At 41.3% G+C, this 26,600-nt stretch overlaps 1 long non-coding RNA gene across 1 annotated transcript; it reads left to right on the forward strand.

The window, feature by feature from the left end:
• Nucleotides 1–716: 716 nt before the first annotated feature.
• Nucleotides 717–20,917, forward strand: LOC116557224. Its single transcript, XR_004271426.1, has 3 exons — nt 717–806; nt 6,131–6,137; nt 20,901–20,917. It is a non-coding gene; the product is annotated as an uncharacterized LOC116557224 (long non-coding RNA).
• The last annotated feature ends 5,683 nt before the right edge of the window (nt 20,918–26,600 follow it).

A 26,600-nucleotide genomic window follows, 5' to 3' on the forward strand; every position in this document is an offset into this window, starting at 1 on the left:
TGAGATCACACTATTGCACTCCAGCCTGGGCAACAAGAGCAAAACTCAGTCTCAAAAATAAAAAAATAAAATAAAAGGAGATAAAACATTTTAGACTAGTTGACTGCTGGTATACCTTGAGCCAGGTCCTCAATGTCCTCAACATCTCTTAAGGAATTTGCCTTCTTTTCCCAAATGTTCTCTCTCTCTTTCTCTCTCTCTCCTGTATTGGCCATATTCTATCTCCATCTAGTAACCAACGTGACAGTGCCATGCTTTTATTCTGCCAATGAAGCAAATCGTAGGCAGACTCCACACATACACAGGTGAAGTGGGGCTTCCAATTTCTAACCACGGTCAGCGGTCACTTCAGAAAGAGGCATGTAATTGAACACCTGCAATAAGAACTTCCACAAAAATTCTACAGGAACCACTGGGGACCACATTCTTCCCTTGGAGGACCCTTGGTTGTGTGTAGTCAGTCACACATGCATTTCTGAAGCCATCACTGTGGGAAGGGAACATTCTGAAGATCAAGGCAATTCCCAAGGATTTCCACATGAAAGGAGAGTAGTCAGATTACAATTACTCAAAGGAAATCATGGAACACAGTTAGCAGAGAAAAGGAGAAGGGAGGATGGACTGGCAGAATAACTAGGCAGGTGAACGCATGGGTACACAGAGTATAAAGGTGAACGTGTGGTGCTTCAAAAAAGTGTCCTGAGAACTGAACAGAATAGAAATTATATAAGGCTGGGCTCGGCGGCTCACAGCTGTAACTCCAGGACTTAGGGAGGCTGATGCAGGTGGATGACCTGAGGTCAGGAGTTAGAGACCAGCCTTGCAGCATGGTGAACTCCATCTATACTAAAAAAAAAAAAAAAAAAGTTGGGCTTGTTGGTGGGCACCTGTAATCCCAGCTACTCGGGAGGCTGAGGGACTTGAACCCAGGAGGCAGAGGTTGCAATGAGCTGAGATTGTGCCATTGCACTCCAGCCTGGGCTACAAGAGCAAAACTGTCTCAAAAAAAAAAAAAAAATAGAAACTACATAAAACGGAGCCATCGTGCTGGTCCAACACCACTTCACCTCAGTAAACTACACTGATGGAAATTCTCCTTCTGACCAAGATGGAGTAATCAATACTAAATTCATGCTTTCACCTGGGAAAAAAATAAAATTACATAAAATAATGGTGTTCAAGACCTTAGGCATCAGGCAGTGTAGGACAGTGATTCCTAAGAGATGGGAAATGATCAAGGTGGATCCTGCAGCTGCCCCAGTCCATTGCCTAGAGAGGCTTTTGAGTACATTGCACAGAGTGAGGACCCAGTTGAAGCCTGGTGAACTTCCTGAGCTGGTGTCATGGAGGACGGATTCTGGGGCGACTATGGCAGCTGACGTTTGCAAGCAGAGTTAACCAAGGTGAGAAAGCTGCACCTAGAAGAAACTCTTGGAGTGTACAGAGAGCCCACGTGAAGTCCTCAGCAGAATTCTGATCCACACATGCACGTGCTTTAGCCAAGGAAGAACCACCTAAAAGGGTGTGAGGGAAAAGTACTAAGAGCTCACACAGGAATGGGAACATGCAATTCCCAGTCAGAGTGGGAAGGTCACTGAAGCATTTGCAAGTCCTCCAAAGCACAAGGCTTTCTTGTGAATGGCAAGAGATGAAATTTCTTCCACCCAGTACTGAGGGTAAGCCCACCCCAGTCTCCAGCCCCCCGACCCAGGCCCAGTGGCGAGGGTCCCTCTCACCTGTCTGATGTTTTCAGATCTTTCTCAGGCTGGCTGGTGTTGCTGTGGGCTTGAGTTTAAACTGTTCACATACTCCGATTGGACATATAAAGACATAAAAGCAAACACACACAAACAACGGGAGAATTTGGGGCCTGGCTCTTACACCTGGTGAGGAAACCACAACCCATCATGTACCCTGCACACCCCAGGGAGCCTCAAAACGGTGATGGTAACATCGACTTACTTGGTGAGCGCCCCATGCCCAGTGCATCAGATGGTCTGCTAAGTGTTTTACGAGCGTAGTATTACATAAGTCTCCCTGCCTGGGCCAGCTAAATGTAAAAAGATGTGAGGATTTGAAATCGTCTCTGTATCTGGCTATACTGTCTCTATGTGATAAAACACAGAAGCACGAAAGCTCAACGAACCATGGACAGCAGCCAAAATGTGAATGAATCACCAGAGGTTGCTCAGGGAATAGACCTGTATGTCTAGAATCCAAAGGATAACAACTAAATGAAGAAAATGCAGGCTATTTACAAGGGAACTGTCACCTTTTTTCCACCCTTTCACAGACGAATTTCCCCCAAATAGCTGTTTTGTGATCAAATTAGAAATGGAACTATGTGGCCCGGTACAGTGGCTCACGCTTGTAATTCCAGCACTTTGGGAGGCCGAGGCGGGTGGATCACAAGGTCAGGAGTTCCAGACTAGCCTGTCCAATATGGTGAAACCCCTTTCTACTAAAAAATACAAAAATTATCTGGGTATGGTGGTACATGCCTGCAGTCCCAGCTACTCGGGAGGCTGAAGCAGGAGAATTGCTTGAACCCAGGAGGTGGAGGTTGCAGTGAGCCAAGATCGTGCCACTGCCCTCCAGCCTGGGCAACAGAGTGAGACTCTGTGTCAAAAAAGAAATGGAATTATGTTATTTCTTTATGTTCCATTGAGGAAACTGAGGCTGAGGAATTTGGAACGGCTCTACTGAAGGCACACAGTAAATCATTGCCAGCCCTGGATGCTAAGAACTCCTCTCCCAGGGGTTTAATTGATGAAACAGTTTTGTTAGCACTCTTGGCAGTGCTAATGACTGGGCATTTCCTCTCCTCTCTTGCTATTATTTCAACCTAATTACTACGGAAAGCATCTGTTGCTGAATGTGGCACTGTCTGCATTGCCATGATTAATTGGTTTTTATTAATTCCATTCAAAAAATTATGAAATTTGGCTTTTCCTTAGAAAACTGAAAGCTGCATGAATATGTTCCTCTCATGTTAACAATAAGACAATAAAATGACTCATCACTATAAGCACCTAACTGTAAACTGAGATCCCCATGGAAAGAGGTCAGCTAAATTTCAGTGACAAGTTCCTCTTACCGGAGCAAGACACACAAGCTTTGGAAAAGCACAGTAGGAAAAGAGGCAGCTGTAACATTAGACAAGCAAAGAAATAACATTTTAGCAAATTATTAATACATAAATTGAGCTACCATGTCAGTTGGAATTTGAATGCCTAAGAATGCCCCAGACAAAGGGCATCTGCAGATACAGAGGTGAGTAATGCCTTCCCTGTGACTGAGCAGGAATCCTGTTTGCACCCAAGACCCTATGCCTCTACGGAGGAAACTCTCTCCGCCACTAAGGACAGAGTCAGCAGTGCTGAGAAATTCCTGCCTCACTTTTACCCAGTGATTCATGCCATCTTGGTTTTCCAAACACAGCCCCAGGCAGAGACTTGGGAAGATCCCCTAGATTGTCAGAAATTAAGAAGGCAGGCCGGCTGAGCAGAATGGATCACTGAGCAATAAAACGAGATTTGCTTCCCATCTTTGTGACCCAAATCACCAGAATTTATTACCTTTTCAGGAGGTCTCTGTGTAATAAACACATGCTATTTTATACAATCTCTGTCTTTATTTTCAGTAAAGTAAGCAGGGAAAAATGACCCTTTTGGGACCGGGTTTACACGCCCTCTAACCACACAGAAGTAACATGGCCTTGGACCCTCAACCCAGGGCCCAGCCAGCTGCTACCAATCCCTAGCCTTTGCCTGGCTCAAGACTCTTGGGATTTGCCAGCCATTTCATGTTCCATTTACTGTCTAACCTTTTTCTGCAATCATCAGTTCCTCTGCTGGAGCATTTTTCTCAACCTGGACATTTGCAACACAGATATTTTCCAGCTCAGATTCTTCCAGAGATGCAGGCCTCTGCTGAGCATGACTATTCAGAAGGGCCTCTGGGGTCAGAGCATCATTGGTGCTAATTCCTCAAGGCATCCTGGTGTGCCTGCCATTTTCCAACGTGCGCTTACAATTCCTGTCAACAAAGCAGCAGAACGTATTTATTCACGCCGTGAGTTTCCGCTGAGTCATGTCACCTGTGTGGCAACAGCATGAGATGCCAGCGGCAGAGTGGCTGTGCTAAGGCCGGTTTAAGGGGCCTTGAATTTTCCACTGTGTGTTACAGACCTCTGCCATTCCTGTGCCACAACACGCCTGGGCTGACTGGTTCTAAGGGAAAGCTGACAGCCACACAAGGGCACAGCTGTTTGAAGACAAGGCACCCCAGCCAGGCCCAGCGTGGATCAGCCAGTCCCCAGCTCATCCACAAATGCACGGGCCACCGTTGATGGGTGCTTTGCCTCAGAGGTGCTGTGGCTGGTAGCAGCACTATCACGGCCACAGTTCACAAACACACATCGATTTAAACCGGCCCTGCTTGCCTTCTACCCAGCACCTCTCACTCCCGAAATACCTTTGTCATTGATGGATGTATGCACTTTTCCTCTTTTATTCTCCACTGTATCTCTGATAAGTAAAGCAACGTTTGCAACACAGGAGTTTCTGAATAGATATCTGTGAATACACGAATGAATATAATTCTCACACTAGCCCTCTGAGGTAGTATAGAAACTTCCCTAATTCCTATTTGAGAGATATAGAAACAGAGGCACAGAGCTATGATAAAGTTGTTCATTATCACATAGCCAGTAAGAGAGTTGGGATTTAAGTCAACGGATATGTTTACATCAACAGAACTCTCCAAAGCCAATCTAGACGTTCGTGCCCAGCTTCTTTTAGGTTCTCTAAGGTGCAGCTCTGACTGTAAAGTCTATCTGATATCTCTGTTATCATTGCAACGAAGTGGAACATTGTTTGTAGCTTCCCAAGAACCACTTTCTAGCAGACACCGTCCCCACCCATATATACACAGCTCTCCCTTCTCATGGAAGCTGCAATTTGTTCAGTCGGTGTTAAAGGTTTTCACCAATTAATCAAGTGGGAAAGGTCACAGAATTTACAGGAAGAAATAAATATTGTATGGGAGCCTTTTCTGAAAGCAAGAGAGAGAACAAGAGGCTGCATGTGAGTTGAGTTTATGTAACAGATACGAGGCACATGCTCAGTTAGTGATAACTGTGACAGCCATCACTCTAGGTACAGAGGTTATAGACTAAACAGCATGATGTGGGTTCTGTCTTCAAGGAGCTTATATTTTTGTACAGGGGAAAAAGTTTCTTAAATCACAAGTAAATGAATGTGGCAGAGCAGACAGGAAAACATGATAACTGAGAAAGGTACCCAGGGAATGTACATTTGAAGTCAGTGGTCAGGAATAGGGATTATTGTTTCAATGTAATAGTCCATGCACCCTTTTGGATAAGCTGCCACTGGACCAAAACTTGAGAGAGACAGGGAGTAAGTCAGTCATGTGGCTATATAGAGAAAAATACTGCTTCAGCCTTGATGGCAAAAGCAATCAGAATTACCCTTGGGCATTGCTAAAGATACTTAAAAGTGCAGGACCAGGGAGTCTCTGGGCATATCCAGTGCAGCCAATTTCTCTCCAGCGTTGGGGCTGAATGGCTGTATCTTCAGCTGATCTCCGAAGGCAGAGGGTGTCTGGTACTTCAGGGCCATGTAGTATGAAAATCCGAGGATCATGTTCAAGATGATGTGATGCTCAGAGGCAGAGACAGCGCGGGACCAAGCCAGAGGAGACAACAGGATCACCATGTGCATTTCGTGTTCATTCTGGAGCGTTTGCTCACGGTGTGGATAGTACATTTGAACCATTTAGATGGCCTTTCTTTATGCTTCCTCTGCCATTTCTCCCTTTCTCTTTTTACTTCTCTCATTCATGCATATGTATATCCTAATTTATGTCATCTCCAAGAAACCTATGCTGCTTGTAACCAAAGAGTGAAGGCATAGATTTGTGTTTGTAAAAGCCAAAACTATAAACAATGGGTTAAAGCATTAGAGAAAAGACTTCATAACAAGAGCTACACAAACGTGAACTGGATTACCCTGGAAAATGAGTTCTGTCTCTGGCAGGACACCGGGGAGCCGAATGACCCTCTGTTATGGCATGAGCCAGGGAATTTGGCTACAAATAACAGTAACAGGGTTAATGTAACTTAAACAGAAAACGAATGTATTGAAAATTAATGGGTAGTTCCCCAAATCCACTAACAGCAAAGAGGAAGCCAGCTGGAATTGCGGGAGGCTGGGCAGACCACGTAGCCGAGGAGCCCCCGCAGTTGTGAATTGGACACTGGGGCTGCCAGCTAGCTGGCTCTGTTCTCACGTCCCTGACGGCTTTGTTCTCATGTCCCTGCTTCTAGATGCCAATGTCAGGGCAGAGACTTAGTGGGTCAAGTCTATCTCTCCTTCCTTTGCCTGAGCTGGCAGAAAGCAGGAAGAAGATTTGTGGTCTCATTTGACATCTCCAAAGGGATATAAAACTTCACCCTTATCTGGAGTCAAACAGTGGGGACCAACCAGCAAAAGAAAGGCTGATTAGATACAAGGCTGTCTTCCTCTTCAAAATGGGCCATATCCCCCAACGCAAGAGCTATTCTGAATAGTGTGATTTACAGAGCTAGATAGCCTAAAAAATGTCTTTCTATGTCCAACATTTTATAAATAACAAGTGTGGTAAAATGAGAACCCATGGGAGAAATATATACAAACTTTCCAATTTTCAGGGATGACAAACTATACTGCTGTATGACACATTTAAGACTTCTGAGGTTTTATTGTAATTGGCCAGGTTCATCTAGTTTTAGCCATTATACGATTCTAGTACCCACCAGATACTTACTTAGGTTAGCATTCTACAGCTGTATGTAAAAGAGACCTTCTCAAGTCAGCAGAGCTTAAAAGGACAATTTATTATGAGAAGCAAGATGTCATGAACTACAAAAGATAAGCTGAAATGGGGGCCTCTGTCACAGGGAGCCAGAAAGCTCTCAGGGCTTTGTTTTTCTGAGATTCGTTTTTCTCTGCCCCCTTTGATTTCCCCTCTCTGTCTGTAGATCTAGTTACTTTTCATGGCAGGCAAAAAATGACATCTTTCATTTCCACATTGGAATGTTATGGTCTGGCCAGGTTGCACCTTTCTGTTGGGAGCTGCTTTATTTTGTGTTGATTACATGTTGATATCAGCCATAGCATACGTGTTTCCAATCTTGTGAATACAAAACACAGCCCATATGAGGAGGTAGTTGGCTGGCAATGAGGCACCTTGTCTAGAACATGGTGTCTACCAGGACATGCCATTTAGATTTCAAGCCACAATTAAACTTGACATCCAATTACAGTCACTATCGGTTACAAACACAGTTTTACAATAATTAACTGCCAAATTGCCAATAACAAATCCAGCTAGGTAACATAAATTTCACCTTGTTGTATACAATGATGAATTATGAAGGACAGTGAGAATCTTTAAAATCAGTTTTCATATTTCCAATAGTAGGTTATTCTTTCATGAAGAAAAGCAAAACACACCATTATCTAATCAATGAAATACATTGCTTGAGAAGGAAGAATTTATAATTTTATTACATACACATTACCCCACAATAATTCACTTATATAAATTACCTCTTTACAGCAATGCATTAGATACGTAATTTTGATTGAAGAACTTTACAAACTTGTGAACTTTAGAAAACTTCTAGCTGCACAGTTTTCAGGATTTTTGTTAGGTAGTTAGTTTGTTTTAGAGTGAGAGCTTTGATCAGGAGTGGACATTGAGGAGAGAAAAGATCACCTGGTATCCATCAAGCAGGAATTCCAGAGGCAAAACTCCTTACCTGAGAAATTCAGACGTAATTAGACTTCCCTATGATCTAAAGCAGGCATCTGGTTCCAGGCTTCTTTCCCAAAAATGTATAAGTAACTAGAATTTCTATACATCTCCAGAATGCGTAAACATCAAAACTCATTTTGCAACCCTTGATGACATCAAGGCACCAGAATGTCTAAAAATGTAATCATCTATCATGATCTACATGGCGAATGTGGTCCAAACTACCCTGAAATACCCCTAAGGAACATCCACTATGGTGCAATCAGTTCTCTCTTGCTGAGGCTCCCGTTGAACTCCTCTGCAGCATTCTTTTTTTCTAATAAAACTTTCCTTTTCATCCAGTCTATCATTGATGAGCATTTAGGTGGATTCTGTGTCTTTGCTATTGTGAATAGTGCTGCAATGAACCTGTGCATGCATGTGTCTTTATAACTGAAATATTTAGATTCCTTTGGGTGTATACCCAGTAATGGGATTGCTGGGTCAAATGGTATTTCTGTCTTTAGGTCTTTCAGGAATCACCACCATGGAATACTATGTAGCCATAAAAAAGAAAGATATCATGTCCTTTGCGGGGACATGGATGGAGCTGGAGGCCATTATCCTTAACAAACTAAGAAACCTGTATAACAAACGTGCATTGTACTCCTGAACCTAAAATAAAAGGTTTGAAAAAGTTTTTATTTTTTCAAACCTATACTGTTGTTGACAAATTCCTCTTACTAACTATGAGTCAATCACTTTTTGTTGCTGGGACTCTGACACCTCGCCCAGCATGCACCTACCCTTTATTTCCCCATATACATGTCTAAGCAGGAATTGGTGACTTAACAAATTTCAAGGAAGATTTTAGCAGAATGAGAATTTGATCAGATTCTAACTAACAGACCTATTAGTAGGTAGTCAAGATTCTCCAGAGAAACAGAAGCAGTCGGACATGGGGCAGGGAAAAGGAGAGAGAGAGAGAAAGAAAGAGAGAGTAAGATTCCAAGGAACTGGTTCACATGCTAGGGGATGGCTAAGCAAACCCGAAATCTGTAGGGCAGGCTGTCAGAAAGGGCAGGCAAGAAACTCTAAGGGCCAGGAGCCGCAGTCCTGTGGTTCTGCCAGGCTGTGGTCCACAGATAGAATTTCTTATTCTCAGGGAAACCTCTTCCTAGTCTGGCAGCAAATAACGACTCTAAATGGATTTTGTGGCCAAGGCTCCACAGGGATATAGAAAAAGTTCAGCAGATATTATTAAAAGGCATTTAATCTCTAGGCAACTCAGCTAGATGAAATGCAATGAAAGAGTCACTGCTTTTATCAGGAGAGATACATGAGGCATCTTTACCTAATAAACACCATTTGTTATATTGAAGCTTTAGGGCTGAAGCCGATGAGTTGAAACTCAAAAAAAAAAAAAAACCCTGCACGTTTAGGCCTTTCTTTTTTTCTCCTTCGGAATCTGAAGAAACTTTTCTACTTACTCTGCCTCCCCACCCCCACCCCACCTTTCTTTGGCTTTTGTGATGATCCACCCCCCAAAGAATGAGGACCACCTGTAAAGGTCATCAAAGGTCGTTTATTCAGATCTTACCAATAAGGGACGGAAAACGCTTTCATTCTGAAAGACTCTCAGGGGTTTTAAAAGAGTTTTTATAGAATCAAAGGAGCTTTAAGTTTTAAGACAGCTCTTGATTGGCGGGTATCCTTTGAGGATGAGTTTTTCTCCTAGGGTCTGCTGGAGCAGGGGAGGTTTTCTGGTGGCTTCGGGGTACGTCAGATCAGCTTTGGTTGATTTGGCTTCTACTTGTGTATATCTGGAGTCTTTAAAGGCTGGCTGGAATCATCTGTGTTTTCCCAGCTCAACTGATAGAATAATGGTCCGTGGCTTTGAGGTCCACGTTTTGCATAAACAATTCCACAGGTTATATCCTAATATCAACTAGTGTTGAAGACAGGGGAGTTGCCAAAAATAAATAAAAATATGTATATTCTGCAGAATTTGAAATGAACCCCCTTTGTTTTGATGTATTGAATCTGTTAGCCTTAAAAATAAATATCTATTGTCTTTTATATAACTATCTGATATGTGTCTATTATCTATCTATACGTTAACCCTGCAGGAATAATTCAGAGATTTGGGGAAAATAGAATATTACAGCTCTGGACTCTGTTGCATGATCAGAGAGCGGATATCACTGTGAAGGAATAATCTTTATTGCAATGAAATATTTCATTATCTGTGTTAAATAATTCTCTAGAAAAAAATATCAAACAACTTTGAATCAATACCAAGTGAATAAACTACCAAATTTACAAAATAAGTAAGTCAATATATAGGTATATACATGTTACTTATATCTTCCTGACTCTTCAGTAAGTGGCGTATATAGAGCTTTCTAAATGAATGGCATGGTGTAGAAACCACTGTGGTGTTATCAGCAGCAAAAACACCATTGTAATAGCTAATATTGAGAAGCTTCATTTTTGTGGAAAATAGTCCTACAAAAATATTCAAATGTAATTCTCACAGTTAATACAAATAACACAATAAATAATAAATAAACATATTTATTAGCCCATATGTCAGTGGTTCTCAAAAAAGGTCCAGTTGTACCTTAAGAGGCAATTTGGCATTGTCTGGAGACAATTTTGGTTGGCACCACGGGAGAGATGTCCTGGCATCCATTGGGTAGAGCCCAGGGATGCTGTTAACATGCCACAGTGCACAGCACAGCTCTCCCCAACAAAGAATTATCTGGCCCCAAATGTCAGTAGTGCTGTGGCTAAGGACTCCTGCCTTGCACTCTCCCCTTTGATCTTCCCACCCACCCCATGAGAGAGAGGGTATTATTGTAGCACAGAGAGGCATCAAGGTCACCAAACTATTTTTATCTTCTTCTTGGATCATCACCTCAACATTTCCTACTGATAAAACAGATTACTGGTCAATGAGAAGTGGGTAAAAGTGACGTTGTCACCGCTATTTTGGGTTTACAAAACCTCTCGTTCATTTCTTCCTGTTCTCTCCTTTACTCCCTTCACTGGATGGCCACAGTGATCCAGTGCAGGACCCTGAGCTGCGCATAGGAGAAGAAGCCCTAATGTGAAAGAATCCTGATCCCCTAGGTGACTGCATGGACAAGAGCCTCGTCATTGACTCAAATTAGGCTGCAGCTGAAAAACAAACCTCTTTGGGTTAAGCCAGAGTTTTGTGGTTATGTGTTGCACCACTTATCTTATTCTGGCCAACACAATTATTCTACCTATTTTTCAGATGAGAGAAAATGAGGATTGCAGAAATGATGCGTGATCAGAAGTCCAGTTCAATGTAGTGCTGATTCTCTGAGCCCTGTCTTTCCTATGCCACCTCGATCCTCATGTCTGCTGCAATTCCAGCTCTCCTTCAAACAAGCCCTCTTGATGCTCCCTCTCCTGGCACAGGAAAGTTTTGATTTCACTAATGGACTTACTTTAGGTTATTTGCACCTTTGAATTTGTCTCTGTGCTTAGGGCAATGCTATGCACTGATTGACTTGGGTTATCACCTTAACTACTCATGGAAATCAGATGAGAATGAAGTTACATTGGTTCAGCTCCAAACTTGGTGCTGTGGGTCAGCGCTACCCATTCACACCTGATGGCCTCTGTGCTGTCTGCCACAATGCTTTTCTTTTCGAGGATATGCGTGTGATGGAGGTGACATTGGATATTTTATGCCACAAAGAAACTTGAGAGGGTCATCCTGTTCCCTAAAGCAATAGGGACCATGCTTGCTTGAGAATTTCACACAGCTCAGAGAGAACATGAAGCCCAAATGGATGGTTATGTTCCAAGACACGACCAGTAGGCTAAACACCAGATTCAGCTAAAGGGATTTTACACAGTGACTTGCTCCACCCCTTCTGTGACTGTCATCCAAAGGCATTCATTCTAAGGCAATTAGAATTTTGCACTGTGCCTTCCTCAGAAACCTAATGTGTTTATCACCTACTGGTGAAAGGACATTGCTTCTATGTTCAGTGAAGAAAGAATATTAAGAACTATAAAACTCCCAGTAATTCAGAATAAAGGAGCAGAGACCCAGACCACTTACAGGCACTGCATCTGTTAGCGTTGGATTTATATTCCTGCCCTTAAGTATAGTCATAAAATAGTATCTATTGGATAGTTTTATCTAAGTAGACTTTGCTCTCTCGTCTCACCTGACTGATTTAAAGTCAAAATTGGCATTAACACGCAGGGGAAGATAAAATGGAGTGGCCAGTAAATGGGCACTTTTACCAGCTTCATTAGATGCCATTTTCTAAAATGATTTACTAGAGCACAGAAGAATTATGTGAGTGTGAAACTATAATAATAACAAATATCTTGTAACCTTGCTATACTTGGAATCAGAAAATTAAGATGTGCATTTCTCTTTCCTGTTCAGTCAGGGAGAAATCACTTGTGAAGAATAACGACTTTGAGGAGAATATCAAGTGTTCTCTGTGGGGACACCCATGAGCAGGGCCGCCACGTGCCATTGTTCTGCACCCTGAATAAGGGCTCGCTGGAGAGAGAGTAAGTCAGGGATGAAGTTTAGCCCTCACGCCCTGTGTTAAAGATGGGTACAACTCTTTTTCCACAACTTCCATGGAGAGATGAGATCTAAGTTGAATTTCCTGGCATGTGGGCCAGGTTCATCATGATTCATTTACTTACAGACGATGTTTACAAAATAAGCAAGTGTTGAAGCCTCAAATCACATCGAAGCCACCTATGTCCAGAACTTGGCTCTTTACTGGGGGAATATGTTAAGTGTGATATCAATTAAAATAATTGCAAAATGCCACCTTTCACCACTCTTACAACAAATACGAAAGGATCAGGGAATCAAAATTAAGGGCTAAGCAGCATTAGTTTTTCTTTCTTTCTTTTTTTTTTTTTTTGTTTGTTTGCTGTAGTGACTCCCATTTTAGAAAAAACATCATTATCATCTGCCTGGGTGACATTTAATACTTTCTGCAACCTCTTGTGACATTTACTCAGTGCAAAAACAGTGATGAGTGATTACTATCTAGAGAACAATAAGACAATTGAACTAGAAATGTCAATCACAGGAAAAGGTCAATTATCCAAATATTCTAGGAACATTTTCTGGACCTTACGGCAAAAACATTTTTGAGTTCACACCTACTGCATTTATTAAAAAACCATTTACAGCTCACGCATACTTGCATTAAGTAACATATTAGAGTAAATTATATCTTAGACATTTGTTTTGCATCTTCTTAATATAATACAGTAAAGTAAATGGTCCATAAAGAAGAAGTAATTTTTCAATCATAAGTTTTTAAATATGCAAACAATATTATCCATATCAGAGCACGTATAAAAAGGAGTTAGCTGCATTTTCTTGATGGAAGTTTTATAAAGCTTTCATAAGCAGACTGATTATTCAAAATGGTTAACATTTTGTTCTATTAGATCTTCTAACCCATGTTTCTGATGAATCTCACTACTTCAGTAATAACATTATCATAAATGCCACAGAGTATGTTGGCAGAAAATAAACCCCACAGACTTCATGAAGCCTTAATAATTCAACTTGAGATTACCCTTTAAATAATGTCAGAATTTATCCTACTTCTTTGGAGGTTACAGCTTTTGATATTACTATTTTTAATCATTGTACATGGTGTCAATTAAAGCAAATCTAGCAATGGTAACAGATATACTCGTAATAATATTAGTCAGCCCACTAAAGTGTCTTTAGAGTCTAACTGGCTGCTGGAATATAAGAGGCTCTGCTCCACACAGTCACTTAGGGATCCAAGCTTCTCCCATCCAGTGACTGTGGAAGACCCTAAGATCTCAAAGGCATTGTCTGGCTTCCTTCCACCTTGGACCAATGGATGAAGAAAGAGTATTAGAAAGATTACATGGGAGGATATTAGGAACACACCTGGAACTGCCACATAGGAATGTGCCAGATAATTCATTAACAGGACCAAATCATAAATCGCATACTCTGCTGGCTGCAATAGAGGCCAGGAAATTTACCTGTATGTCCAGGAAGTAAAGCAATCAAATATTGCAAACACATAGCAAACCCTAACACACACTCATTACATTGTGACAGTCTTTTTGTGAATCCAGCTTCCAAACATAAAATATAAACAGTGAGAGCTGTATTTTTTGACCTCATTGTCACAGTTGGGTAGGCATGTGACTTAGGCTCCACCAATCAGAGACTTTTGTTTGAGATTTCAATATGGAAGTTTCATTAGGAAATAAGTGTGACACAGGGCATCAATATTGTGAAAAATGGTCACAAATGTGGCAGCATGATTCCTGGATCAGTAGTGGTGGTGGCATCTTCTCAACTCTTAGAGCCATGATGGCTCCTCTTACTTCAAGGCTCTTCCCATCCATGGCTCCTCCCATCCATGGCTCCTCCCATTTTGTAGTCCATCTCCTCTATGACCCCTCCCATCCATGGCTCCTCCCATTTCATACACAGTCCCTCTCTTCCCTGGCTCCTCCCGTCCGTGGCCTCTCACATCCATGGCCCTTTCCATTGCACAGTCCCTCTCCTCCCTGTCTCCTTCCATCCCATGGCTGCTTTGGTTTCCTGGTCTTCCCACTTTTAATTTCTCTTTACATGCTGGCTGATTGTTTGGAGTGTCTCTTGGAGTTGTTTCTGGAAACTCAAGCAAACCTCTGCTATCCTTGCTTTGACAATACATGAACTTCCTAATATTTCTTAATATGCTCTTTCCTGCTAAAATTATTGTTTTCTGAAATTAGAGATCCTGCATGTGATGGCCCTTTGTTTGGGAAAAAAAAAAGAAAAGACCACAAAACACACAATGTTTAATTATGAGGTTTCATTCTGGCTTCCCTTGACCAACAGAAGAGTTCTGTTTAAGCCAAGCAATATACTATTATTATCACTTACAAATTATATTATTTTGTCTCTAAACCATATCTGAATTCTTTTTAATAAGTTGAAAGATTTGACGTATTTGAGAATAGATACAGGGAAGTTTTCACTCATTAATACAGCCAACGTTTTTTGTATGCTTATGGTTTTCTAAACCTTTCTAAAGAGAAAACAACTTCTAGGCTATTTCCTTTTGGTCAGGTTTTATTATCTGATACAGGCATGAGCATTTACTCTTCCTGTGAGATAATCAACACTATCATGATGGAAATGGATATCAAATTGTGGATTCCTGAGCCTTAAAGACGAAATGGGTTTCCCAAGCAGAGACTGTGTTTTGGATGTACAGATGCATCATTTTCCTTTCTGAAACTGAATCAGTGGCATTCAGATTTGTGCATTTCACTTTTGGTCACTTTCAGTGGGCTATTTGATAGAGCTCCATGAATGACTTGATAGTGACTGAATTGCTCTTGTCCTTTGAAATAATCAGAGTCTCAATAATCTCAACCACTGGGGAATGGGGCAGGGAGAACCCTGGGTAACAGCAGTTCCAGGTGACAGGAACCCCATTTTCCTCTTAGAAGGGTATCTCCTGGTGTTAAGGAACATGTTTGCATGTTCGCAGTATAAGTGGAGTTGAACAATAAGAACACATGGACACAGGGAGGCAAACATCTCATGGTGGGGCTTGTGGGGGTGGAGGGTAAGAGAAGGGAGAGCATTAGGACAAAGACCTAACGAACGCAGGGCTTAAAGCCTAGATGACGGGTTGACAGGTGCAGGAAACCACCATTGCACGTGTATACCTATGTAAAAAACCTGCACGTTCTGCACATATATCCCAGACCTTAAAGTAAAAAAAAAATAAAAATAAAAAAACAATCATGACTCAGAGCAAGAATAAAAGTAGCAAAGTTAAAAAAAATATATCAGCTTTCGAAGTACACAGGTCCTGGGTTCTGCCTTTTGGCATAAAACAGTTTTTGATTTCAACACTATTGACATTTTGGGTGGCTCAATTCCTTCTCCTGGGTGGTTGCCCTGTGCGTCATTAAACGTTTACAGTTATCCCTTCCCAACACCCACTAGATGTAAGAAGTACTCTCTTTCCGGTTATGACAACCAGAATGACTCCAGACAATCCCCAGTTCTCCTGGGAGAAAAGCTGCCCTCACTGAGGACCACTGCCTTAGGAACTGACAGAGTCCTGCTTTGTTGGAGTGAGACTATTTTCATGATGATTCTGTAGAACTGAAAAAAGCACATACTCTTCAATTATTTGCAGGCATTTAGCCTGTAAAGCTGAATCTGTTATTTTTAAAGTATCCCTATACTTTGCAAATGCACTTGAAACAACAAATTGGACACTCAGAATGATCATTCAGTTCAAGCAATCATTCAAACATAATTTATTAACTTGCTTCAAACTGTATATACTTTACAAAACGTTTTCATGTAAATTATCAAAACTTCATGTCAATAATTTGCTAAAACAGTAATAGTAGACCTTTTGACCCTCAGCTGTTAGTCTTATAACTGTTAACATAACACCATATTTGGTACTATCAGCATTTTTACATTGACGTCCCTCATTTGATAACATCCTGGTAGAGCTGGGAAGCTGCCATCCCCTTCGTATCGAATATGAGGAAACTGAGGCTCAGAGGGGTTATAAGTGTGAGGTGCCAGTTCCAGAGCGAGAACAAAGAATGAAACCCATGCGATTCCTGATCAAAGGCAGTCTCCCTACACCATGCTAGCTTCTCACACACGCTCCCAGCTCCCGCATTTCAGGGGCAGAAGGAGGGTTTGTTTTTACATCTTTCCCTCTCTCTTTCCTACCAGCTGACCTAGTTTCTCTCATGGATGTTGCAGGGGGAGAGAGGAAAAGAGGACACAGAAAATACCATGGGGCTTATGGTCCTAGTTTCAAGTCCCCACTCTTTCCCATTCAGTGACATCATCTTAGGTATGACAGCCCTGAGTTTCTCTTTCATCATCTATAAAAGTTCGATTCATGTGGTTGTTTGTGAGAATTTGAAGGCAATCAGGCTGGTAGATTTTACATGTTAAAAAAAAAAATAGGTAGGGCTTGGCGGCTCATACCTGTAATCCCAGCACTTTGGGAAGCTGAGGCGGGCGGATCACCTGAAGTCGGGAGTTCGAGACCAACTTGGAGAAACCCTGTCTCTTCTAAAAATACAAAATTAGCTGGGCATGTTGGCACATGCCTGTAATCCCAGCTACTCAGGAGGCCGAGACAGGAGGATTGCTTGAACCCCAGAGGTGGAGGCTGCAGTGAGCCGAGATCACGACATCGCACTCCAACATGGGCAACAAGAGCAAAACTCTGTCTCAAAAAATAAAAACAAAAACAAAACAAAACAGACAAAAAAAGATAAATTTCACATTTGAAAAATTAAATACAAATTACAAAGTACACTGATTAAGCAACTGATAAAAGATGAACTGCAAATGTCCAGTATATTTTTTTAATATTTAAGGTCATTAGTAATTGACAAGGTAGAAATTATTTTAATAGTTTAACATCAAATTGTATTACCTTTAAGATGCTAAAGTTGAATCTACTACATATTCTTTCTCCTTTTTCTTCCATCAGTTGACTACAGAGGACGAAGCCCAAGAAATGAAGTAGCCACATTATGGAAAAAGCCTGGATTCCTGCATGACTGTGTGGAGCAGAAACTCCTACTCACCCTGCTGAGCCATGATGTAACAAGAAACAAAACCTTCTTGATTTAAGCCAGTGAGATAATACAGATCTCTGTGACTGAGTAATGTTACATGGCTTCAATGTCCAAATTGACATTTTTATTCGGAATCCCAATATTGTCAAAGATGTTCTAAAGCATTCTCTCAGCGTCAGTAGAATTCTCTTTAGTAGAATTCTCGGTAGAATTCTCTTTAGTCTGTCAGTGTAATAAAGATTTCAAATTAGTTACAAAATTTCCAAAATTTTATTAAAAATCTGAACCTCCAGTCTTCTGAAAAAAAAAAAAAAAAAAAAAAAAAAAAGGCACTGCAGGGCTTATATTCCTCTCTTACGAAGTGACTGAAGGTGAGTTATCGGCAGTCTCTAAAATACTAAATTTCCCACCTGCTCCACGGGGCCACCCTTTTGCACTGGTGCTACCTTCTTTTCCTTCCAGTTGTGTGACATCCACCACAGACTGACAGTGAATAATTACTAATTCAGGATTTTCCACACGAGCAACTTGAGAAACCTTACTGGTATATCAAAATATTGTTTTGCGTTTTAGAAGATGTCCATGTTTGTCACGTTTAGGAAATATAGATTTCATTCTTTATTCATCTCTTTTCCATGTCTGCATTTCTGAACACTGGCTTGTTCAAAAGCAAGGAATTACTCAGCTGTTCAAGTTATTTTTCTAAGAGATGTTTCACTAAAGTACAGGCCTATAACACGTCTTTCCTTTTTATCTTGTGTGGCAAGATAGAAAAAACAAACCAACAACAAACTATCCAGGACTAGTATCTAACAAAGGAATCATTTGTATTAAGGTTACAAATATTCTCCATCTCTCATCCAATGAAACCTCTATTAAGGGTTCTCTTGAAGCATAAAATCTATCTCATTATTAACTGTTTTTAGAAATGATTTCCCTAGGGTGTCAACTTAGAACAATTTTCCTTATCAAAACCTACTTCTATTTATCATTCAACAATCCAATTACTGTCCTTCCACACTAATGATTTTTTAGGTTGTGTTTTCCTTTCAGAGATAGTAGTGTAGTCTACAGTGTATTTTATTTCATGGGTGGCATCCTTGGGGGCAGAAGAATAAGATTTCCTTGGAAATGTTCAGGCTCCTTATTTAGGGTCTCCTGATTTCTCAGATTGGCTCTTTAATTAAAACCTAAATTTGGCCAAGCTTGATGGCTCACGCCTGTAATCCCAACACTTTGGGAGGCCACGGTGGATGGATCACTTGAGTTCAGGAGTTCAAGACCAGCCTAGGCAACATGGCGAAACCCCATCTCTACTAAAAATAAAAAAAAAAAACCCAGCTGGGTATTGGCGGCACATGCCTATAAGTCCCAGCTACTCAGGAGGCTGAGGCAGGAGAATTGTTTGAACCCAGGAGGTGGAGGTTGCAGTGAGCTGAGATTGCGCCACTGCACAGCATCCTGGGTGACAGATTGAGACTCCATCACAAAACAAAACAAACAAAACCTGCATTTCATTCTCTCTCTTACCCTGGCCATTTTTTTACTCCTGTCTTCCTTCTTTACTTTCTTCAAACCTTTTTTCAACATCTTACTGTGTTTTCTAAGAACCACATTGTGCTACGGTAAACAATATGTGGTTCTAACTGTATAGAATATTAAAATTAGGTCTCTTTCCTTAGCAAGGGAAAAGAAAGTCACATTATTTCTAGATAGAAGAGAGGGAATTTATTGGTTACAAAACAAGCATCCAGGGTTCATTTGAGTTTCAGGTGGACCTGGTTTATCTTTTTACATGTCAGTTTAGTTGTCTGTTGTGTCAAATCCAAGGCACACTTCTTTTGTGAAGGCAGTCAGGGCAGCTGTAGTTCCTCTAATCTTAAGTCTAGCAGAGATGGAAGTTATTATTCCCCCCAGAGGTCCTATACATCCAGGGTGTGCAGGAGAGAGTTAACACAACTGTGCCAAGCCTGCTGCCCTTGGAATAGTCCATTTACAAGGTTGGCACTCTGCTGCCATTTCAGAACTTGGATTTCAAGAGGGTTCCCACCATTCCCTGACAAGAATGGCTTATTGCATCAAGATTATTTATTCAAACAATGCGGCTTATGGTGACCCCCTGCTTTTTGGGGGGAAGTGTAGAATTTTGGTATGTGCCAGACAGAGACTGCCAATGTGACCAGCCCTCAATGGAAACTCCAGGTACAGATTCTCTGATGAGCTTCCCTGAAAGACAGCATTTCAGACATGCTGAGACATGTTCTATGGGGAATTGAGTGTTTTCCATGCAGCTCCACTGGAAGAGGACTCTGCAAGTTGGTACCTGGCTTCCTCCTGACTTTGTCTCATCCACATTTTCCATTTGCTAATTATGCTTTGCTTTTTAGACAATAAATCATAATCAGAAGTTGATTCTATGCTGAGTCCTGTGAATTCTCCTTTTAAATTACTGAACCTGGTAGTGGTCATGGGGACCATGACACATTGGGCTTCACTCTAATTGCAAATAGATCATGGGCAGGTCTAACAGCTTCCACGTCCCTTAGGCCCTCAGCTGATGGCCTGCGCCCCTAGAGCAGGAAGTGTGTACAGTTAGTTTCATATTAGCTGGGCACTTGGATATTGGTGTGTAATTGTCCTCAGGCTGATACAAGTGGTATGCAGAGACGTTGCTGGGTGTGAAGACCCAGAAAAGTAGTTGGCTGATGGCAGTGTTTGCAAATACGTCACATGATTAATTATGTTTTAAGGTATGCTCGGGTGCTTAGGTTGGGGAAATCAGAATCTTGATCAATTCCACTCAGCACATCCTCAGTACTGACAGGACCGCATCCTGGACAGACAGAATGCCATCATCATTAACCTCGAGGACATGCGATTGTCAAATAAACCTTCCCACCAAACACAGGCACCTGGACGTCTTTGGAAATATGTGTATGCTGTGTGAGGCCATGACAGTGCTCCAATATTTATATGTCAGGGCGATACTCTCCCCAAGCCCCCAATCCTCTATTCTGGTTTTCACAATCACATGTGCATTCATGAACACATTTCTATGACCAGACATGAGTGAAACTCTCAAAGGGATTCTGTGCACTGATTGGCTAGGCCTGAGTCACAGGGTCCACATGAAACCTGGTGTGATGTCACCTTGTTATCCTACAGAGCACATGGCCTGAGACTAGGGTGGGGGTCTGATTTCTCTAAAGATATTCAGGAAGCTGTGAGATTATAAAGGAGGGTGAGAGATGAGGTGTCAATATCTTAATGCACGTTGACTTGTATGGAGCCTTTTACCTGTGTAGATAGTAAATAAATAATTGTAATACCAACCTTATAAGTGTTGCAGTTAAGATTCCAAATTATTTATTGGCCAGCATGTGCTGGCTCACGCCTGTAATTCCAGCACTTTAGGAGGCCGAGGCAGGCAGATCACCCGAGGTCAGGAGTTCAAGACCAGCCTGGCCAACATGGTGAAACCCTGTCTCTACTAAAAATACAAAAATTAGCTGGGCATGGTGGCACATGTCTGTAATCCCAGCTACTTGGGAGGCTGAGGTAGGAGAATCGCTTGAATGTGGGAGGTGGAGGTTGCAGTGAGCTGAGACCACGCCACTGCACTCCAGCCTGGGTGACAGAGCAAAACTCCTTCTCAAAAAAAATGATCTAAGTCATTTATGAAAATGGCAGAGGGAGAGATTTCTCTGGGACATCAAGGAAGGCTTCCCAGAAAGGAATGGATGAGCTGAGTCTGGATGGATGACTAGGAGTAGCCAGGTAAGGGAGGTGAAGGCTGTGGGAAAGGTATTTTTGTTTGCACTGAGCTTGGAGTGACAGAATCCATAATGGGAAGTGGCTTAAACACCAATGCCAATGATGCTCAAGAGAACACGTCAGAGGAAGGGGATTTTTCGGAACTGTTAGTTGCTCAGCTATGTCCTCAGGCAGTTAGGGTCTTTCTTTTTATTCCATTTCTATCAGTCTGGGGCTGCACTTTCAGATTTTCTCTCCATGGTGCAAGAGGCAGCTCCAGACAGCAGCACATCTCACATATCACAAAGGAGGGGGTTTGAAGATGAAAAATTTCACACAAGCATTTCTTTTTATCAGGGAGTATTTTTTCTTCCCCCAGAAGCTTCTGGCAAACATCTTACGTCTTATTCACCAAAAACTAGGTCAATGTGGCTACCTGTGATTGCTAGAGAGGCTGAGAAAACAAACATGTGATTTTCTTAAGAATGAGGGGGACCTGGGCTCTGCCTACAAGAAAGATAGTCACTGGAGCTGGGCGCGGTGGCTCACGCCTGTAATCCCAGCACTTTGGGAGGCCAAGGCAGGCAGATCACTAGGCCAGGAGTTCGAGACAAGCCTGACCAACAAGGTGAAACCCCGTCTCTATTAAAAATACAAAAATTAGCTGGGAGTGGTGGCACATGCCTGTGATCCCAGCTACTCAGGAAGCTGAGATAGGATTGTTTGAACCCAGGAGGCAGAGGTTGCAGTGAGCAGAGATCACACCACTGCACTCCAGCCTGGGCCACAGAGCAAGACTGCCTCAAGGAAAAAAAAAAAAAAGAGATAGTCACTGGAATAGCATCTGTCCCAGCAATTCAAAGAGAAAGAAAGACAGGGAAAGAGCTATAGAGAGGGAGGAAGAGGGCAATGGGGAAAAAGAGAGATGGGGAGAGACAGACATAGAGAAGGAGAAGAGAAAGGGAGAGAAAATGGAAGGAGAGAAGGGAGCAAGAGGGAGAGAGGAAGGGGGAAGAAAGAAGAGAAAAGGAGGGAAGGGGGAAGAGACAGAGAGAGACAGAGCTGGGGAAGAGTTAGGAGAGAAAGGGAGGAAGGGGAGAGAGAGAGGGAGCGAGGGCTAGAAAGAGGAGAGGAGCATAGAGGGGGAGAGAGGGAAGGAGGGGGACCGAGAAGAAAGAGGAGAAAGAGAAAGGGGATGGAAAAGGGAGGAAGAGAAGAAGAGAGAGGAGAGATGGGAGATGGAAGCGGGGAGAGAGAGAGAGAGATCAAGCTGGAAATGAAAATGCACGTTAGTGCCACAGCATTAGGGCACTTGGATGCCAGGCTGCAGAGCGGGTGCAGCATTTCCAGAGAAGAGGTAACATGGATATGACTCTATAGACATCTGGACATGTTCCCACATCACTGGTGTGTTCAAATCGTTTGCAGCTATTGCCTAGAAATAACATCAGTAATGCTGCGTGTCTGCGTCTCCACACCCATGTATGTCTTATGTGCAAATATGTGTCTCTATGTGTGTGCATTTGTATGCACACATATGTGAAGAGTCTGCTAAGAATCTGTATTGCCAAGAAAAAAATGCAGAAAAGAAAAACAGGCATGGTTAGGAGCCAGTTTCTTTGAAAATCAAAATGATTCCTGTACATATCTAGAAAATTCAAATAATCTGAAAACCTTGTTTAAAGAAAAAGGTAACAAAAACCTGAACTACAAAGCAGCTGCCCACCCATTACACATTTCCCCTAGACCAGAGGCAATTCTGTACTACTTTTTTTTTTTCCATTTATTTGATTGCATTTTAGGTTTTGAGGTACACGTGAAGAACATGCAAGATTGTTGCATAGGTACACATGTGGCAGTGTGATTTGCTGCCTTCCTCCCCATCACCTACATCTGGCATCTCTCCCCTTGCTATCTCTCCCAAACTCCCCACCCCCCACCGTCCCTCCCCTATTTCCCCCCAACTGAAAACGATGAGTTTGTGTCCTTTGTAGGGACATGGATGAACCCGGAAATCATCATTCTCAGCAAACTGACACAAGAGCAGAAGATCAAACACCGCATGTTCTCACTCATAGGCGGGTGTTGAACAGTGAGAACACATGGACACAGGGAGGGGAGCACTACACACTACTTTTCTTTTTTAAATATTAATCTCTACAGCTCAAAACAGTATCCTTATTTTTACATGTTTTGATTCCTTGCTAAAACAGCAAAAAACAGTTTTTCTTCTTTAAGAGTTCCTTTTCCTTCAGGGTTGCTTTACTCTTTCTGGTTTCTTGGTTTTTTGTTTGTTTTATTTTGGAGACAGAGTCTCACTCTGTAGCCCAGGCTGGAGTGCCATGGCAGGGTCATACTCACTGCAGCCTTGACCTCCTGAGCTCAAGCAATCCTGCCACCTCAGCCTGCCAAGTAGCTGGAACTACAGGTGCATGCCACTATGCCCAGCTGATTATTTTATTGTTATTATTTTTAGTAGAGTTGAGGGCTTGCTATGTTGCCCAGGCTGGTCTCAAACTCCTGAGCTCAAAGCTGTCCTCCTGCCTCGGTCTCTCAACATGAGCTTACTTGTTTTATTTTTTTGTTTGGATACTCTTTTGAGCTGTAGAGATTAATATTTAAAAAAGAAAAGTAGTAAAGAACCATTGCCTCTGGTCTAGGGGAAATGTGTAATGGGTGAGCGGCTGCTTTGTACTTCAGGATTTTGTTGCCTTTTCTTTAAATAAGCTTTCAGATTATTTGAATTTTCTAGATATGTACAGGAATCATTTTTGTTTGGTGTCACTTACGTTGAAGGGTGTCCTCGTGTGTGGTGGCCTTTGTTGCTCGTCTGTATCAGAAAGGGGGAACTGTGCAGCAGAGCCTGCAGCTGGTTGCTGGGGCTGATCCTTATAAGGTGATCTGCTGGGATGTTTTATTTCTGAAGCCCTGATGCCAGTTGCTTTAGGCATTCTGCCTGCCTTGGTCAAATACTTCAGAGAAGGAGCGTCCGGTTTCCTGTGAGGAGAGTCTCCACCTGCCATCATCACCTGGAGCACGGCTGAGGAGAAGGCTGTGTGTCCCAGGGTTCACTGCATCTTGCATCTGCTCAGGATGGGACCCTCATTTCCAACTGTGCTGGAGACTTTCTGTTTCGCCGTTTGCAGAGAAGAATCCAGCATCCGTGAGGGCATGTATCTGTTCTAAGCAGGAAACGCGTGAGGGGAAAAGAAATGACATACATACAATACCTTTAAGGGTAAAAGCTTTTATCCCAAGTTAAGGCAGTACAGATATAATAAGCAAACTGCAATGGGAAGGGGAGAAGGGAAAAAAATATGTATATATGTACATATATATCTTTTACTATACGATATTTTATATATTATATACAATTATACATTTATTTTCTATATAAATAGATACAATATATATTATACATATATATTTATAGATATATAAATGTATATTTATAAAATATGTATATATAAATATACATTTTTATGTGTATAAATATATATACATATACATATATAAATATATACATATAAATATGTATATATAAATATACATATTTTATACATGTATAAATATATACATATACATATTTATACATGTATAAATATATATACATATACATATATAAATATATACATATAAATATACATGTATATATAAATATATTTTTAAATACATATATGTATGTATTTATATTTATAAATATATTCATATACATATATATAAATATGAATATATTTCTGTATTTATAACTACATGTATATATTTATATGTACACATATACACTTGTGTCATATATATGTATATTTATTTACAGTCACCAGCCTATGGAGGATTCACCACCAGACTGGGAAGCAATAGTCTGGACTCCGAGTCAGCCAGTCACCTGTGCAGACGAGGAGAGGTCTCATGGAGTTTCGGCGCAGTCTGGGACCCCAGCTTTCTTTGCAACAAGTTGTTTGGCATGAGGCCCAGTCACGAGGGCCCTTCGAGACTTGACTCAAGGAACACGAAAAGATCAACGTGTTTTTGTGACTGTCTGTTGTTTCTCAATAACTGACTTAATGGAACAGATTGAAATAGAGATTTTTCCAAAACAGCGCTGGATGAACACCTCAAGGGGCTCACACAACCTGCTTCTGGACTTGGTGACCATTGTTTGTGTCCATGTTCAACTGAGTTCAAATTTAATATTCAGCTTTCCCTCCACACTATCCATGTGCGTGGAACTGGGTAAGGAGCCAAACTCTGCAGAATAAATGTGATTGTGTTTTAACGCCCCTCCCTCCCCATTGGTACAGGATTTAACTTGCTGGGAGTCTCACTCCCAACGCCAATTTCTCGTTTGTTTTTTATTACATCCTCTGCTTTTCCCCTTGTCTCTTGGGTTTATGATGTACAAACAATCAATATTTGTATTTTAGTAGTGTTTGGGAAAAAGTAGGGGGTATAATTTGACATCTTTACTAAACGCTGATTCACTGATCTTTTTACAATTTCATTTGAATAATTTAATGTTATGCAGACCACATTGTAATGGGCTACACAATGTCAGCTTTTAATTTATTTCATCCCATATGATTATTATCAATTTCTTGATTATTCCATTAGAATGTTTTCACAGCTTTTAGTGTCTTCTTATTGCCAGTAAAACAGATAAAAATTCAGCACCCAGGGGTCAAGATGACAAAATCAACTCCTTTCCTTTCTTTGTTTTTTTCCTAGTAGACATAGTTTGTTTGTAAATCAAGTTTTTATGGAAATGAAGGGGGAAAAAACAAGAACATAAAAACCTGCTAACATTCTTTTTTTCTGCCTCAACCTGCTAAGATGCATGATTCCTTGTACTCTGAATACCTTGGCCCTCAAAACAAAATAATCAATTTTAACCAGGACATCTACATAACTTTGCTCCCCGGAGTACTGACTTTGCTTCTGTTCCGGAGTATGGAACAGAAGCAAAAGGTCAAAAAATTTTCATAATGTACATTTTTTTCTTTTGAAAACATATTTCTTGAATGGATTTTATGCCAAGTAATATGTAGACCTAATCCCTAGGTCTTCATATGTTAACACTGAACCCTGAGTAATGATTCTGTAAAAAATACGTAATGTTTGCATTTTCTATAGGCCATCAACCCAGCAGAGGAATAAGAGAGTGCTTCCAATATTTAGTTAACCCTATAAGTGAGAGAATTATTTGGCTTTTAAAATTAAAATCATTACTGTACATCTTGATTCTCTTCACATTTTTCTTTGTTACTATTTTCATCCTGTCACCTGTCACTTGTATCACAGAAAATGTTACATCCTTTATAAGACATAACAATGTGTTGCAATTAGCAAGATTCATATTAAATGATTAAAGAAGTATATGCTTTTTATTGACAAAATTGAAAATCATA

Source organism: Sapajus apella, unplaced genomic scaffold (genome assembly GCF_009761245.1).
Source record: "Sapajus apella isolate SASKATOON/1434 unplaced genomic scaffold, GSC_monkey_1.0 scaffold2, whole genome shotgun sequence".
NCBI classification, from domain to species: Eukaryota; Metazoa; Chordata; class Mammalia; order Primates; family Cebidae; genus Sapajus; species Sapajus apella.